Here is a 17,477-nt window from a genome sequence, read left to right on the forward strand (position 1 = left end):
TTTACAGACTTTATGTCTCCAATGAATGACCAGAAATCGTCGAGTTCTTTCCATGTCACTTCACTGACGGCCACTATATCTAGACTGAGCCTTATCATTTCCCTTTTCACGTTTTCCAGCTTCCCTATCACGTTCAGAGTTTTACTAGTCCACGCCCCGACTAGTAGAACGTTATCCTTTCGTTGGTAATTGAATATTTCTCTCTTTGTATCACATCTTATTACACTCTCTATATTATTCTCTCTGGAATTTGTTACAATAAATTTTAAACAATGCTGTTTTGCAGTTAATGAATATTCTCAGTACAGCTCAAACAATTTGTTTATTGTAATCAACAATCAGTTTTTCCGTGCCAGTCAGACATTGGTGACAATCCTCATGTTGGTGTCACGATGACATAAAGCTCCAGTGGCGGGAGCAGTGGGTACACAGCGCCTCCGGTGGTGCTCTGTCTGACCCCGTGATGCCATCACGTGGTGGCCACGACTGCAGCGGCTGCGTTACCAGAAGATGCTCACTAGAGGATTATACGTGTCGTGTCAACAGTGGCTGGTGAGGCAGCAGACACGAGAGGACACAAGTCCCAACGTCTGTCGGCTGGTCAGCCGCTCAGGACACTACCCCGTCAACGACGACTGGGTGTACCTGTAGGCAACCAAGGTTCCATAGTAAGTATAGTTGCCTATGACACATGAGAGATACCTCACATTTCTTCAACTTACACACCAAAGCACAAAAGTCTTACAAATGAGTAGAATGAGGGGTGTAACACATGCAACAACTCCCCTTAATAAGTAATAGTGCATGAACGAGGCTGACATTTTAAATTTGAAACAAGTATTTAATTTCGCAAGTGAGCAAATAGATTCATCCTATTAACTTTATCACTTAACTTGCTGTTATAATCAATTCCTATTATGTTTTTCTTACATTGCTGTTAAGGGCGCGATTACACTACTGGCCATTAAAATTGCAACACCACGAAGAAGACGTGCTACAGACGCGAAATTTAACTGACAGGAAGAAGATACTGTGATGTGCAAATGATTAGCTTTTCAAAGTATTCATACCAGTTTGGCGCCGGTGGCGACACCTACAACGTGCTGTGTTGAGGCAAGTTTCCAACCGATTTCTCATACACAAACAGCAGTTGACCGTCGTTGCCTGGTGAAACGTTGTTGTGATGCCTCGTGTAAGGAGGAGAAATGAGTAGCATCACGTTTCCGACTTTGATAAAGGTCGGATTGTAGCCCATCGCGATTGCGGTTTATCGTATCGTGACACTGCTGCTCGCATTGGTCGAGATCCAATGACTGTTAGCAGAATATGGCATCGGTGGGTTCAGGAGGGTAATACGGAACGCCGTGCTGGATCTCAACGGCCTCGTATCATTAGCAATCGAGATGACAGGCATGTTATCCGCATGGCTGTAACGGATCGTGCAGCCACGTCTCGATCCCTGAGTCAACAGATGGGGAGGTTTGCAAGACAAGAACCATCTGCACGAACAGTTCGACGATGTTTCCAACTGCATGGACTATCAGCTCGGAGACCGTGGCTGCGGTTACCGTTGACGCTGCATCACAGACAGGAGCGCTTGCGATGGTGTACTCAACGACGAACCTGGGTGCACGAATGGCAAAACGTCATTTTTTCGGATGAATCCAGGTTCTGTTTACTGCATCATGATGGTCGCATCTGTGTTTGGCGACATCGCGGTGAACGCACATTCGAAGCGTGTATTCGTCATCGCCATACTGGCGTATTACCCGGCTTTATGGTATGGGGTGCCATTGGTTACACGTCTCGGTCACCTCTTGTTCTCATTGATGGCACTTTGAACAATGGACGTTACAATTCAGATGTGTTACGTCCCGTGGCTCTACCCTTAATTCGATCCCTGCGAAACCCTACATTTCAGCAGGATAATGTACAACCACATGTTGCAGGTCCTGTGCAGGCCTTTCTGCATACAGACAATATTCGACTGCTGCCCTGGCCAGCACATTCTCCAGATCTCTCACCAATTGAAAACGTCTGGTCAATGGTGGCCGAGCAACTGGCTCGTCACAATACGCCAGTCACTACTCTTAATGAACTGTGGTATCGTGTTGAAGCTGCATGGGCAGCTGTACCTGTACACGCCATCCAAGCTCTGTTTGACTCAATGCCCAGGCGTATCAAGGCCGTTATTACGGCCAGAGGTGGTTGTTATGGGTACTGATTTCTCAGGATCTATGCACCCAAACAGCGTGAAAATGTAATCACATGTCAGTTCTAGTATATTTGTCTAATGAATGCCCGTTTATCATCTGCATTTCTTGTTGGTGTAGCAAATTTAATGGCCAGTGGTGTACATATTGATATGAAAAATGGTTGCATGTAGCATAATTTTTTTACTGTTTTGTCATTTGCTGTTTGATTGAAGCTGTGTATGTCTTTTCCTTTTGTTTTCACCATCAGCTTTATTGATAGAACCCAAGAAGGTTAAATTAGTTAATAGCTGACGAAGTACCACATTTGAGTAACATATTGTTGGCTTTATACGTCCACTAACTCTTACCTGAATGGTCCTTGGCCGTTTAAAGTGGTAACTGACCACACTCAGCCGTGGCAAAAGCTGTGATGTCTTTGGCTCTCGATTCATCACCATAATACTACGCGGATATAGTACTGGAAATGGTTCATGCTAGGATTAGCAGTTGTTGATAATTTTGCTATCTAGCCACACTGATGTGAAAAGCTAAGGGAATTCTCGGAACATTAGTACCTTCCACGATAACATCAAGATGGCGATGAAGGTCGAGAAAGAGGGTGTCATGTCAATCCTTTGGGTTCTGGTGCACCGAAAATCCAATGGATGTCTCAGCCATCTATCTCTATTTTAGAAAGGTAGCCTGTTACAAGGACGTAAATAATGGTGGTTCCTTGTAATTGGAATAAATGTCCTTGCCCCTTCTTTTCGCATTTCTAAGATTTATATTTACTGATCCGTTTCTGATTTTGATTGTCTTGCTATACTGATTTCAATATTTTGACTAAAATTTATGTACTGAGCTATTTCGATTTTTTGATTTCCCGTGTTAAATTCCGTATTGCAAATACGGCCTTTTTACTACAATTTGATTCCTTGAATAACAATTTCCTTATCTGTAAATGAGATAGGAATTACTGTCATGAAGGCTACCTACAAGTAAAGTAGTGTTCCATGTACGATGTCGAGCTGCCAGTGTCATTGGGGCACTGTTGGTGTTACGGAATGACAGGATACTCTGTCCTAATTTTAACCGGTATGTCTCTCAGCTTTACTACGTTTTTGCAACGCGAAATTTTAAATATCTTGCCTCCTATCGTACTACTAAGTTTCATACCACAGATCTGATAATGGGGTTCTCGGAAACGAGCCATGTGATGAAAATAAAGTTAATTTTGCAATCTAGACAGTTTTTTTATCACTTAGTTCCAATACGGTCCCTGATCTGAGAAGCTTTTTATCTAAAGTGTTTTATTGTTCTTCTCAGATTCAGCGACTATGAACATAAGGGAAGAGACTTTCGCATGGATATTTTGTTGCTGGCGTGGAGGAAAAAGTCATAAAGAATGGTCACATTCGTGGGAGATGTCACAACAGTCCAAAGGAAGCTGCAATACGGCCTCAATACAGCCGAGTATTCCGCGAAAAACCTGGTTCTCCCACGTCAAGTTATCTAGGCGCCATACCTCTATCATAACACGCATCCGACTGGGTCACGGCTGTTACCTTTCACGTCTGTATAGGACGAACAGCTATCTCCATACTGCGAAGACCACCCAACTGAAATTGCAGGCATCAGCCATGTGATAGGGCGTTCACTCTATGACAGACAACACCGCAAGTTTCTTAAGGCCTTGATCAGAGCAGGAATCCCCCAGTCTACATCTGTGACGAACCTGTTTTCGACAACTGACGACAACGGAATACGTCAGCGTTATCCAGTTTCTGCAAGAAGCGAATTTCCAGTTATAAGTTAGATTCAAAGGTTCCAGACTCTACCATGAAGTTTTCCTAGAATTAATGTAATTTCTAATGCGTATATGTATAAAATTATAGCAGTCGGAGACCAACTGAAAACTACAGGGAAACCAATACAATCACAAAAGAATTAAAGGACTGTGGCGCAGCAGGCAATACACAGTTCCGAACGAAAACTGAAAATAGGAACGGTCCCGCTGTCTGTTAGATGACAAAAACGTTAAACTGTTCGATGGAAACAAGATCGCCAGCTACAGGGTGAGTTGGGGAACCAGTATTAATTTTTTGCAAAAAGAAATTCTGAATAATGCTTAAAATGGTAGAATTTCATCAAACAAGAATTTGTATTACAGTTTTCACCTGTACGTACCTATTGAAAACCACCACGGGACTGTATTGTAATTTTTAATGTGGCAATTAGGCATGGATTTTGTATGGAGAAAGTAAGGAAGTGGAATGTTCCTCTTAGCAAGCAATTAGCATGTTTCAGACCTAATAGAATCATCTGGTTCGTGTTATTCGTTTCCTTTTTTTCGTTTGTAATTTGTAATAGATGAACTACATACGTAACTAAATTACATGTAATGTACTTCAATATTTATACAGCGAACGAGGAGCTGTGACTAAGTATAGTTTTTATTTTTGTTTACTATATGAGCTTTTTCTTATGTGAAAATATGATAAACGGTGAAGAAGAGTTGAGCTTAATACGATATGTTATCGAATGTTTCAATGGGTACCACCTAGAACTGTTTTGGTAGGTTGAGAAATGGGTCAGTGACAACAGTGTGGAATTGTTATGGCATGCACCCGAAGCTTACTACATCGTGCGGACTGGCCAATTAGATGGCATTCGCCTGGTGACTTTTTTCGAAAGTAGAGAATAAAATTATGCAACATGGTTTGGGAGACGTTGTGGTTTACCTGTGTGCTGGCACGTAACAGTGGTTGGATGCAGACTGTAGCATCGAGGCAGAGTGAATCGGATACTCACAGCTCTACCTCTTGTACTCCGCTGTGGAGGCCACACCCTCTAGCGAGCAGAACGCCTGCTGTTGCTGGGACATAATTAACTCTGTCGAGCTTGGTTTGCTCCTGTTGCCTGTGAACAAAGAGGTTAAGCTTCATCAAGCGATACCCATATTTGTCAAGGTAAAAAAAAATGTAAACAAATCCAAGAAATTTCGAAACTGATTTTCAAAGTTTTCAAAACTGATCGCTTAGTTTTTCAGTCAAACTAAATCTAATCATTTCTTTGAGAACTCTGCAGGCTCTAAGTACCCAAAATGTTGCTTATAATGTTATTATGACATAAAATTAGATTTTATATCAACAGTAAGTAGTTCAGTCTATATGTTATGTGCAGGACACCTAGGCAGTCTAAGTGGTATTTCAAATTTTTATTTTATTTCTGAATTTTTCTCTGATATTCTCCTGCAATGTTCAAGCGCAATTCGTTAGGGCCTACGTGGCTAGTAGCATCGTCGCTCTAGCAAAGGCTGTAGGTGTCTGTGAAACTTGTTAATAATCAAGCCACTGTGCAGCGCTGTGGGAAGCCAGTAGGGGACGTGGGAGAGAGATCACTTATTGGGTGCCGGCTGCCCCGTGACCGTCGAATTCGAGCTGGACTGTCCCTTTCTCTGGCACCGGCTTTCAGTTTGGAATGACGTGAATTCTTTTATACGTGCCTTGTTTTTCGGACTTTGTTCCGACACCCAGATTATCGTCTTCGCATGAATATGATGACATGCTCTCTATCGACCTGGGCGCAATGCCGAAACTCCCTTCGGTTGGCCGCATCCTCGCTTACCCGGGTCACCGAACCTTGCGACCGGGCGCAGTTATACGCTGTACACCTGTGGAGTAACTGTGTAAACGCTTAGTGGTACAGCAGATAAGCATTTTGTCCTTTGGCCTTAAAGATGGTTTTATTTAGTACCGCTTTGACAGTCTCACAAGTCGCACAATTCTTAGTACCTTCTGTACCATATGTACAGAAAATTTGCATCCCACGATCACGCTCTTTGCTACATTCACTGCTCTCTCTCTGTCTCTCTCTCTCTCTCCCCCCCTCTCTCCCCCCCCTCTCTCTCTCTCTTTGTGTGTTGCTCTTTCTCTGTGTCCGCAGCTCGTGGTCGTGCGGTAGCGTTCTCGCTTCCCACGCCCGGGTTCCCGGGTTCGATTCCCGGCGGGTTCAGGGATTTTCTCTGCCTCGTGATGACTGGGTGTTGTGTAACGTCCTTAGGTTAGTTAGGTTTAAGTAGTTCTAAGTTCTAGGGGACTGATGATCATAGATGTTAAGTCCCATAGTGCTCAGAGCCATTTGAACCATTTCTTTCTCTGTGTAGGCAATAGATATCTATACCCTCTGCGGCAAAGAAGTCTGACGTCTGTGGTAGACAGAAGCAATGGGATGTCTTACAATTTCAGTAACTGACTAAGAGAGATACTTGTTGTGTATTTCCGTCGCTGGCAGGAGAGCACAATTTGGTTAATATCCGTTTACTCTCTGCGCACCCAGTATGACGAATTCACCCCCTCCAGGTATTTAAAGACCAGTAAACTCAGGAAACTGTAAAGAATCGAAGACCCTTGTACGAAGCAGCTTCAAACTCAGATTATTTCTCAAATGAGTTGATGTGTTAAATATTTTACGTTAAACATGTAAGCGAGTAAAAGTTTAGAAAGTATGCTGAAAGTCGCTAAGTGCTCTCATTATAAAACACTGGATGAATATAAGTTTGGTAATTATCGCTCCATTTTAAGCAAAAGTAAGTTTTTCGTTCATGTCAATGTCTATGACGTCATAAGTCCTGAACCGTGGCCTACGAAAAATACAGTTCTAAGCGCATGGCGGTGTGACATCAGCAATGCAGTGTTCGTGGCCAACGATAAATGCTTACCAAAGCCCATAGACATATGTATGTTTGTGTGAAAGCCCTTAGGTCAATTCTTTGACATTCTAGCAACAACAAGCTTTTAGCAAAGATCTTTCATAAAAGTTAGGGCAAGGCCATATGTCGCTTAGCTTGCTTTAGTGCATTTTATAAAATGACGAATTATATTTGCTGCGTGTCTACCACTATAGTGACTACTACATAGCATGAAAAATACGAAATTCTTCAAAGCACAAGGTATGCTGACTACTAAAATCTTACAAGAAAATAGCTGCAACAATCAGCTGTACTCGAATTTGCTTCACTGTGGATTTTGTTAAGCTTACATATAAAAAGAAAGGATGTGGAGGGGGTGGAGATGTGAAAACCCAACTATGTTTACAGTATATATAAGTGAAATAAATGTGTTTATTTGTACTCTAAATAATCCGATATAATCTTCATGAATTCCTGATAGAGTGATTTATATATTGGTTCATATGTTTCTGCAATAATATGTAAAATGGTACGTTGTGCGATCAGAGTACTATACTGAAAACTGGAATAGCTTTCTCCTGCTGCTCAAAATCTTAATTAGCCATGAGACCATATTTAACAGAAGAAGCATCCACGAGTTAAAGAATGAAACACTGCGCCAGTTACATATTTTTCTACTAATTGCACAACGCTTTAAGACCATTTATTCTCAGGACCAAGAACAAATATTTTATATTTTAATAAGCGTTTTATGTTATGTTTCGGAAAATCGCTCAAAAAAAAAAATCTGTTCGACTGAAGTTGACTAAAAGAACAACTACAGGGCAAGAGAGTCAGATCACACATTTAAACACCACATAAAATTCCTATGTGGATATTTCCTTTTGATAATGACAATAAATCCTCTAAAAGGGTCATATTAAGCATAATAAAATACGTAACTAGTGTAGTGTTTCATTATGAAAATCATGAATAACACAGCTGCAGGCTTTCGATTAGGATGAATGAAATTAAGAAATTTCTTGAGGGCAAATTTAAATTCTTGTTCACTCATTCTCAAATAATTTTCGTTGTTCTTTGTTCTCGCATTGTGGATCAGGAAGCAACATTTCGAACTTTTCTACTCGCTATCCGCGGTTTCACCCACAATCATTTCCATTTCCTTATTTTCCAGGAATGTGTTCGCCACTAACATATGCTGTTTTTAATTGTTTGATATCCGTTCCCTAACAAACATGATAAAAAATTTTATAGTTGTGTAATAGCTCCAGTGAAGGAGCCCTAGTTTGGTCAAAGATGTTTCAAAAAATGTTTGACAAAGCGTGCGTTTGTATCGGCCGGCTGTTAACACCATACTGGTGACGTCACACAGACGTGCGCATAGGCTTGTATCTATCGTAGGCAACGTCCTGAACTGTGCGTCTTATAATGATATAATTTTGCAGATAAATATACTGGTATATTTGGATATTGTGTGCAGAATGTGTAGTAAAGAAGTACTAACTTCTTGCCTGATCCTGAAGTTTCACTCCATGAACAGCGAAAATGTTATAAGTGATAGAGTAATTTCTTCATTTTGAGGGGAGACGTCACCGAAAAAAGTTTCGTAAAGGTTTGAAATTTTGTGTAGAGTTTATTTTAAGTGCTCTCATTTTCAAATGTTGGGTAAACATGGAGCAATTTTCGCGCCGCGAGTTAACGCTGCCGCATGAGATACGCACAGTTTCTAACTTTAATACTTAAGTTGTTGTGTTAAAGCTTTCATCTAAAATTATAATACTTAATGAGTAGATTATGACAGCATTTTACTTTTTTAAATTCGGCCAATAATTCTATGAAACACAGAAAATCGAATTTATGTTGCCCGTGGAAGCCAGTAGACAGGCATCCTGCAACTAGGACCATACAGCATCTTGCCCGTTTAGCAAAATCGCGAATTACGAGGTGCAGTCCTTATAATGCCATTAAGAAATTATATTTCTTTTTACTATCAGTAGTCATTTGTTTCCCTTACAAAATGATCTGAAGTCAAAGTGAGATTATTTTATTTTCAATCGAACTGCATAGTGTGCAACTTTCTTACTGTTGCGCTAAGCTGAGAAAATTATTTATGGTTCGTTTTGTCATTTGGTATTCTTTGGTTCAATTAACGGCACACGTTGCAGCAGAATCCAGTGAGATGCGAATTCTAAGACCGCAGTTAAGATTCTTATACTGATAAATTAAATTTTACACGAGACTTTCATTTGAGGTTTCTCATAGCGGTGGTTGACAAGAGCAAAACTATTGCTAAGCGAGAGGACGTTAATTAACTTTTTAACAAATTACGAGGGGCATCCAATAAGTAAAGAAACACATTTTTTTTGCCATTTTCGATTGAATAAATGCGGAATTGGTTGTGGGATACCGAGTAGCACTCCCGCTTCAGCCCCTAGAGTTTCGTGAAGTTTCGATAGGTGGCAGCACTACAAGCAGCCTTCAAAATGGCGTCTGTAATGGAGGTGTGTTGCAAGCAGAGAGGTGTCGCTGAGCTTCTTTTGGCGGAAAACTCGAGCGTCGTAGATATACAGGGTGATTCAAAAAGAATACCACAACTTTAGGAATTTAAAACTCTGCAACGACAAAAGGCAGAGCTAAGCACTATCTGTCGGCGAATTAAGGGAGCTATAAAGTTTCATTTAGTTGTACATTTGTTCGCTTGAGGCGCTGTTGACTAGGCGTCAGCGTCAGTTGATGCTAAGATGGCGACCACTCAACAGAAAGCTTTGTGTGTTATTGAGTACGGCAGAAGTGAATCGACGACAGTTGTTCAGCGTGCATTTCGAACGAAGTATGGTGTTAAACCTCCTGATAGGTGGTGTATTAAACGTTGGTATAAACAGTTTACAGAGAATGGGTGTTTGTGCAAAGGGAAAAGTTCTGGACGGCCGAGAACGAGTGATGAAAATTTAGCACGCATCCAGCAAGCATTTGTTGGCTGTTCCCTCAGCTCGAACAAGAAGCACAACAATTCATATTTCAGCAGGATGGAGCGCCACCACATTGGCACTTATCTGTCCGTAACTACCTGAACGTCAACTACCCGAGGCAATGGATCGGCCGCCAGGCAGCCCGTGACAGAGCACTTCATCACTGGCCTCCAAGAAGCCCTGATCTTACCCCCTGCGATTTTTTCTTATGGGGGTATGTTAAGGATATGGTGTTTCGGCCACCTCTCCCAGCCACCATTTATGATTTGAAACGAGAAATAACAGCAGCTATCCAAACTGTTACGCCTGATATGCTACAGAGAGTGTGGAACAAGTTGGAGTATCGGGTTGATATTGCTCGAGTGTCTCGAGGGGGTCATATTGAACATCTCTGAACTTGTTTTTGAGTGAAAAAAAACCTTTTTAAATACTCTTTGTAATGATGTATAACAGAAGGTTATATTATGTTTCTTTCATTAAATACATATTTTTAAAGTTGTGGTATTCTTTTTGAATCACCCTGTATATATATAGACGGTTGCAGAAGAACTAAGGAGACTCGAGAGTGAACAAAAGAACGGTGAGTCATTGGGCGAAGCGTGTGTCATTATCGCAACGATGTCGTCGAAACCCGTCCGATCTCCTGTGTGCCAGTTAGCCGCACACAGCTGTGACACACTATCGGAACGTTTAGATGCTCTCATTCGAGCAGATCGACGGATCACAAGCAAACACCTCGCTGCCCAACTGGACTTATCTGTTAGTAGTGTCGACGTACGCGTCGACCAGTGACAGTACTCAAAGGTGTGTGCCTGTTCAGATCCTCACCACCTAAGGGAACGCCATAAAAAGTGACGAAGGGCTATCTGTGCCGAATTCCTTGACAGTTTTTTGTCAAACGTCGTCACAGACGATGAAACATACGTTCACATCTTCTGACTGGAGTAGTGCCGCACCATCTCTTCTCCGATAAAAGTTGGAGCCGCACCCTCAGCCGGTAAACTCATAACGACGATTTTCTAGGACTCTGAAGAGGTTAATCTGTTTGATGTCTTCCCTCATGGTGCAATGATCAACTCTGAAATGTGTTGAGCTACCCTCAGGAAATTGCTAAGACCCTCTTCTTTTCCATGACAACGCGAGTCCTCGACACAAGTCTGCGCACCCGAGAGGAGCTCACAGAACTTCATCGGACTCTTCTTCCTTATCCACCTTACCGCCCGGATCTCTCACCTTCCAATATCCATGTGTTTGGCCCAATTAAGGACGCACCTAGTAGGAAGCAGGTGATGGTGCGGTTATTGATGCAGCTGGACGTTCGCTCTGACATCGGCCAGCAGGGCAGTACCATGCGGGCATACAGGCCCTCCCTGCAAGGAACCCTAAGGCCGTCACATTGAATGGAGATTATACCGAAAAATAGTTTTTGTTGCCAAAATCATGGGTAATAATACAGTGTATTCGAATCTCGAATAAAATCAACCTGCCTCCAGAAAAAAAAAATTGAATTACTTATTGAAAGCCCCTAAAAAAATTCAGAATTTTTTAAAAAGGAGCGATTCCAGAATTCCTGCTTTGCCCAAGACGCTGTACGGAGTGAATGAAAAGCAAAGACCCTATTTCGAGTATAAACAATACATGCTGTGGTTGCCTGACCCGATCCTGCACAGCTGTGACGACGTTTGTGCTCCCAGTGAGTGTCAACTGAACTGCATGGAACAACTTTCCTCGAGGAGAGAAACCTTGAAAACTGTATGGAACAACTTTCCTCGAGGAGAGAAACGTTGAAAACTGTGTGGAATAAGTTTCCTCGAAGAGAGAGCCCTTTAAATTTAGTTCTGAATGGCACACCGAAAGGCCTATCTCTCTAGGTACTAGGAAATGGATGATTAATGATGTAAAGTTGCTTGATGGAAAGGTGATAGGTATTTAGACTGACATCACTGTGAATAGTTTGTATGCAAAATATGTAAGTAACGATGTCTGTGAGCGAATACTCAGAAGCACTAATGGTAGCGTTAAATTTAAGCAGAACGATTGTTCTATGAGGACAGCAGCAACAACATACGCAGCTCGTGGCTTGCAATTTGTGCGAGTCTGCAGTTTACCATTCCAAGTGCCGCTTGAAACGATCAGAAAAGTGCTTAGTTTTTACGGGACAGTTTACATTATCAGAGAAGAAGTGTGGTCAGAAGACTTTTGGCTTGGGAAGCAAAGGCAGTCGATTATCGGAAGTAGAAATACTAAAGCACATAACCTCTTATTTGACTGCGTGCGGTCATAGGGCATATGGTGGGTTTGAAAACCAGGCCCTCCGCCCCGTACATGCTCCATGTGCAATTCCACTTTTCCACTGAAGCCCTGAGAGAAAACTGTGACTGTAGACTCACTGTGCAGTAACGTACTGAAGTCATCCTGGAGCCGCAGCATATGCAGCTGTTCTGTCAGGGTGGAATGATTATTCTATAAGTGCATCAGGAACTGGCAGTAGGAGAAATATGAATGAGGAAATTATAGAAACCACTGCCGACCAACAAAAGAACCGAACGGAGCGCAATAAAAATGATACTAGAAGTAAACTGACAGACACGCATGCTACCAGTGTCACACACATGATGAGGAACACCGAGATGGGCCTGTGGAAACGGAAGAGAATTCTAGGATGTGAGGTCCGCCAGTTATACAAAACACAGTTTTCTCAAGTACCCAAACATGTTTCAGCACCACTATGCTATCATCAGTGGGTTTCCGTTTTATTTAATATTCGTTGTGAACATTTTTACTAATTGATTACAAAATTATGTGGATATTTAGTTCAAACAATAGTTCTTTTCTTGTTGTTAATACTTTTACACTTGGTGTGCATGATTTTTCAGGATCACAACAACTACAATTACACTGTATTTTGGTGAATTGCAAAGTGCATTTACTACCTTATTTGTGAAAATACGTGTTATAGCCGGCCGGAGTGGCCGTGCGGTTCTAGGCGCTGCAATCTGGAGCCGAGCGACCGCTACGGTCGCAGGTTCGAATCCTACCTCGGGCATGGATGTGTGTGATGTCCTTAGATTAGTTAGGTTTAATTAGTTCTAAGTTCTAGGCGACTGATGACCTCAGAAGTTAAGTCGCATAGTGCTCAGAGCCATTTGAACCATTTTACGTGTTATACTGTATTTACGTGTGCATCACGACTCCTCACCATGATGTTCAGTATAAAAGGACTTGACACAAGAAAATGTAAGTAAAAACGAATATAGGCGTGAAATATCGCGACAAACTAAATTACTTTTAGATGATAGGTTAACGCTCAACAAACTTTCTCATCAACATCGTTTGGTTGCAGATGACAAGCTACCTGTAATAAATAACACACAAGTGGTCCTGAATAATCATGCACACCAAGTGTATAGGTATTAACAAAAAGAAACGAACTATTGTTTAAATTAAATATCCACATAATTTTGTAATTTAGTAAAAATGTTCACATTATAGATTAAATAAAACGGAAACCCACTGATGATGGCACAGTGTTGCTGAAACATGTTTGAGTACTTGAAAAAACGGTGTTTTGCGTAACTACATCCTGCAGTTTAAACTGCAAACACGGGAAACACAAGGAGCTGCAAATCCAAATGATGAAATGGAAGAAGATGGGAGATGGCAGCAAGCATTACTGAAACTACTGCAGCAGAGCAAAACAACGAAATGGCGAGCAGACAAAGTAAATCAATCGACGAAGTATCTGTTGTCGTCACGACCAACATACACGTTCTGGAACATATGAATGAGCCTCTGGAAGTGGACGAGGATGAAATGGTGGAAAATGTTATTAACCGCAAAGAAAAATTCACAATTAGTGAAACTATGTATTCTGAATGAGCAAAAGACAAATGCGACGATGAACCTGTGACCCACGAGGGGATCATGCTGGAAAAATCCATGGAAAACGGACGCGATTCCAAAATCTCCTCTTCACTGCGACACTCTTCACAGTCCTCGTTGCGAATGTGCATTGTTCAAAACAGATACGGTAAGCATCAAAGGATCTGAGAAGAAAAATCCAAATTCCATTCTCTAATATATATAAAAAAACATGCAAGGAAAAAGAACAATGAAATAGGGCCAATCTCTGTGTTTAACGCAAAAGCTACAAGAAAAGACTGGGGAGCAAAGTACTGTGTCCTGGTCAGATAAGCCACCGAACACATCGGATGAAGCCCAACTTCGACCGTGCAGTAAAAAGTTATGATACTACGACGTAGAATGATACTGATAGTATTGAAATGGCTTGTGTTATGCACCGAGAGGAGTGAAACTAAAATGAATGTGTGATACAATTTTTCTATTTAATGTAAGCACATCATAGGGACTGTTAAGTATGGGTAATAAAATGTTTCAGATATGTTACATTGAATTTAAGGAGTCCTTTTCTGATAAAGGGGAATCGCAATTTGCACTTAAACATTATTTCTTTTAGTTCCCAAGACTCCGTATTATCATTAAGAGGTCTAAGAATTCCAATGGCTTACATTTTTCTGCTCATTCTAAAAAGGAAACGAGTGTTCTCTCGTTCATATTTCGTAACGTACAATCTAAGCATTCCCCATTGTTTAAATGTATCTACAGATAATGAACATTTAAATAATAACATATTCCATAGATAACTTGTTGAAAATGTTTAGTTGCTTTCGGCTGTGTGATTTTCTTATGCCTGCAAAAGTTGTATGCAGCAATACATTTTTGTGTATCTTAAAATGTAAATAAACGTTTTTAAAAATTGAAAAACATGTGGTCAGCACATCTGAATGCAATGCTGGGGTCGTGGGTTCTACTACTGGTCCTTCCAGGCACTTTTCCTGCGTGGGAAGTCTGAAGTTTGGCCTCGTGATGCTAAGTGAGGAGCTACTTGAGTAAGACGACGCAGCCACCAATCCTGGAAAGCCGACAACGGACGAGAGAGCTGTGAGCTGCCCCCTGCCACTCCATGCCTCATCCGAATGACGTCACATGACAAAGAATAACGCAGTGGCTGGTCGAAATCATGTAGTCAAGAGCAGTTTAGTTTTTAGTTCACATGATATTAACGTTCATCCGTGTTCCTGCAAGTGGGGACTGGAGCACAGGAAGTACCAGCTCTTATGGTCGGCATCGCGTGATTCTCTGCGCCTGATCGTGGTGTTGGTTTAGTTTTCAGTTCACTCGACTAGAACTGTCATCTGTGCGTTTGCAAGTGGGGAGACGAACACAGGAAGTAGTGCACTTACGGTCGGTATCACGCAGCCCTCTGGGCCTGACCAAGGAGCTAATTTCGTTTTTAGCTCGCTTGACGTGAACGTTCAACGTTCTCCACTGTGCGTGCAGGTGGGGCTCAGCAGAACGTAAGTATCGGCCCTTACCAGAGAGCACACAACTCCGGGCACTTACCGGACACCAGGCTTGCTGTGTCTGCTAAGCCCTCTTCTGCAGCTACAGGCTCTGCCGCTGACCATTGCTCATTTTTCGAAACCCTTTCATCGGACTTCCTGTGAACATGAGAAATATACTTTAGTACAGAACTAGACAGCACTGGCACTACCGTCATACACTTTTAAAGCTTCTACTAAAATGGGTACTCTAGGAATAAAGAAATGAGATTCAGGGCCATTAGAATTCCGCTGCTGAAGAAAGTGCTGTGCGGCCTTTTTAGTGTAGCATGTTCCTAGACGCGTTTTCCTACGATTTTCACCTCTTGTTCTAGTATTGTTATCTGATGATATATGTAGACGACCAATCGTTACTACTGATCATAGCTGGAAATTCTTCCTCTTTTATGCAGCCGACATTAATTCAATCAGGAACACATGCTGCACTGGAAAGTCAGTCCACTGCAGTCGGCACTGCGAACAGAATAACAAGGCGAATAACTTGGCTGATATGACAGAAACAGTAAAGGCTGCCGACATGACAGATGAGCGGATAATGGGCAATCTGCACTATACCTGCAAATAGGACACCATTCCACCCTTTCGCTGACGTGAAATTAAACGCTTGTATGACACTGTTGGCCGAGCGTCCTCTTCTGGCGAGTTTGGCCACTTCTAGCAAGTCTTTTTCTTTGACTGAACATTGGCGACTTGCTCGTCGATGATGATATCATCTTCAAGAGGACAACGTATGCACACACCCAGTCCGGAGCAGAGAAGGTCCCCACCCTGGAGGGGAATCGAACCCGGTCTTTGTGAACTAGAGTCTGCAACGCTAAGTACAAAACTACGAGCTTTTGGCTCTGGTGTCATGAAGGAGCACGACTATTAGTGTGCCTCGATGTCAAGAGTGTATCGCGAGCATCGATTGAGTGAAAATCACAACCATATGTTTAATATGTGTTATGAAAGAGAGTGCCTTCCACCGTTACCTCTTCCCAGTCAACAATACGGATACCTACTGTTCGATCTTGTGAAACTGCTTCCCTCGGAGTAGATTTGTAGCTGCAGGACGCCAACGCACTAAATTTCTCAGTTAAATGAGAATAGTACTGGGAGAAATTTACATACGAGGGGCGTTCAGAAAGTAAGCTCCGATCGGTCGCGAAATGGAAACGACTATGAAAATCCGATAAAGCTTTGCACAGATGTGTTGGGTAGTGTCTCTAGTATAACCCCAGTTAGCATCACGTCGCTCTTCTCATTTCTGAGCTCGCAGTGAGTGCGTAAAGATGTCTAGAAAATAGTGTCTGCCACCAAGTACGAGGGCCTGGTGAGAAATTTCGCCTGAAGCTATGCAGCTAACATTACATAACTGTCGTGCTGTTTCTTCTTCAAGACAATTCTCAGCCGCATTCTGCAGGGGCAATGAAGATGCTCCTGCATCGTTTTCAAATGGAAATGTGAGATTACCCACAATACAGTCCGCAATTGTCTCCCCCTGAGTTTCATCTCTGGTCACATGAACCGCTGTCTTTGAAGACAACATTTTGACACAGACAACGAGGTGTAGGCCAGCGTGGAGAATTGGCGGAAAGCACTGGCGGCTGCCTTCTATGATGAGGCTATTGAAAAGTTGGTACAACGCTATGACAAAGGTCTAAGTCAGAACGGCGACTACGTAGAGAAGTAGCTGAAGTGTAGCTAATTGTTACAAGTAAAACATTTCTGATGTTCACTGTGGTTTCAATTTGGCAATCAATCGGAGCTTACTTTCTGAACAGGCCTCGTAGATGTGTATGTTATTCACAGCTTTTCACCGGCTATGTCGGCTTCCATCATTACACTTGCAGGCTGCGGGTAGTCTGTTTCAGTGCAAGGGGCGTTTCTCTTTCCGCAGACTGCTATCACCACCACGATATTGTTTCCCTTGGCATCCCGTGGCTGTTATCGGAGACATGCAGTGATGTTATAGTAAACAAGTATGGCGGCGACTAAGGATAACACATGACACTGAGGATTCTTTCAGGATACTTGTGCATATACTACCAAGTTGTTCAGTGTGTTCTCGTGAAGCATCACGATAAAAACTCATGATAATTCGAACGAAGCGTCTTATATTCCAGGTGCAATAATATTGTGGTCGCCTAATTTGGACGCTCTACTTCTGATAATCTGTTGACACAATGATAACTAGCAAGCTCAACCAGGCATCGCTAAC

The 17,477-nt window shown here is 42.1% G+C and overlaps 1 long non-coding RNA gene across 1 annotated transcript in view; it reads right to left on the reverse strand.

The window, feature by feature from the left end:
- Positions 1–357: 357 nt before the first annotated feature.
- The window catches only part of LOC126203920 (uncharacterized), a 28,995-nt gene continuing 11,875 nt past the window's right edge, over positions 358–17,477 (reverse strand). The window contains exons 2-4 of the long non-coding RNA XR_007540413.1: positions 15,279–15,376; positions 5,007–5,114; positions 358–645 (exon numbers count right to left, since the gene is read on the reverse strand). This is a non-coding gene — a long non-coding RNA (uncharacterized LOC126203920). The remainder of the gene's footprint in view (positions 646–5,006; positions 5,115–15,278; positions 15,377–17,477) is intronic.

This window comes from Schistocerca nitens, chromosome 9 (assembly GCF_023898315.1).
Source record: "Schistocerca nitens isolate TAMUIC-IGC-003100 chromosome 9, iqSchNite1.1, whole genome shotgun sequence".
Taxonomy (NCBI): Eukaryota; Metazoa; Arthropoda; class Insecta; order Orthoptera; family Acrididae; genus Schistocerca; species Schistocerca nitens.